The sequence below is a fragment of the Silene latifolia genome, chromosome 3 (assembly GCF_048544455.1).
Source record: "Silene latifolia isolate original U9 population chromosome 3, ASM4854445v1, whole genome shotgun sequence".
In the NCBI taxonomy this organism is placed as follows: Eukaryota; Viridiplantae; Streptophyta; class Magnoliopsida; order Caryophyllales; family Caryophyllaceae; genus Silene; species Silene latifolia.
Window position 1 is genome coordinate 38130294 of NC_133528.1, and position 1402 is coordinate 38131695.

General features: G+C 43.2%; 1 non-coding gene across 1 annotated transcript; it reads right to left on the minus strand.

Annotated features, from left to right (window-relative positions):
- Window positions 1–1063: 1063 nt before the first annotated feature.
- Window positions 1064–1170, minus strand: LOC141650102 (small nucleolar RNA R71). The gene has a single exon (XR_012546162.1). It is a non-coding gene; the product is annotated as a small nucleolar RNA R71 (small nucleolar RNA).
- Window positions 1171–1402: the final 232 nt, after the last annotated feature.

Here is a 1402-nt window from a genome sequence, read left to right on the forward strand (position 1 = left end):
AGTAGACTACCCTGACGAGAATGAAAGTTAAGTTAGTGGTATTTTAGGATAGAAAGTGGACCGAAAGGACCTTTCAACATCCGTCTTACATTAATTCGTCTGAGTCATTTACAGCTGAGTCACTGGACTACTGTAGTGAACCGAAATCCTGACATGTCCCTCTCTATCTGATAGTTTTATCCTTTTTCTCTTCTTTTATTGCTCTTACCCTTTATTTCTCTTTCCTTTAAATCTCGTAGTTTAGATAACAAATCAAACAACCCCCCCCCCCCATTTGTGACCAAATAGACGGACTTCTACAAATATCTTGCCTCCCTGTGGAGATCGACCTGACTTCCCTAGCTATATAGTTAGTTTAGTTAGTTTATTTTTGACAGGTACATGACAGACGTGCCAAATTTTGGCGCCGTTGCCGGGGAGGCAATTGCCCTATTTGTTTTCGTTCCGTTTATTTTTCCGTCTCAGGGAATTTCTATTCCTTGAGGCAGTTCTTATTCATTTCCTTTCAGTGTTGTTTATGCCCAGGTCGGACAGGTGTGAATTAGTTCTAACTGATTCAGAGCCAGAGAGACTATTCAGGCATAGACTCCGTCTGCGAAGGAAATCACGAAAGGAAGACTTGAGTACTTTCGAGCCAGAGCTTGATCATTTTCTTTTCGCGGAAGACAATCCGATTTCTACAGTAAAGATGCCTAAACTTTATAGTCATTCAGTGCCTAAAGCAACCTCTATTCTGAAGGGTTTCAATCTCCAGACTGAGGATGGGAATACATTTGAAATCCGTCCTTCTTATATCAATCTGGTGGAGAGAAATATTTATAGAGGTGTGGCAGGTGAAGATCGGAGGAAGCATATAGAGACCTTTACCGATTACTGTTCTACTATCCCCGCCACTAAGAGGGTAACTCAAGACAAGAGTAAGGAGGTTTTATTTCCTTTCTCTTTAGCTGATTCAGCCAGGGAGTGGCTGACTGAATTGGACCGCACAGCTGCTGGGGTTACAGATTGGGAGTCTCTTGCTCTTGCATTTTACAAGAGATATTTCCCTCCACAACGCACCAATTTGCTGAGGGCCAAGATTACTAGTTTCAGACAGGCTCCCGATGAAAGTTTCTATGAGGCATGGTCGCGATTTAAGAAGTTGGTGAGGTCTATTCCTCATCATGGTTTTGACCCATGGTTTCTAGCCAATCGGTTCTACAATGGGCTGTATGACGACCAGAGAGCCATACTTGATGCGGCATCTAGTGGAAGATTTCAGGAGAATACAGATGATGATAAGGGATGGTCCCTTATTGAAGAGATGGCGAATCACAGTGCTGAATATGGTAACCCGAGGGATGGGATTAGGACAGTTCATGCAGTCGATAAGCAGGTTTTGGCTCAGCTGGAGACCATGAAT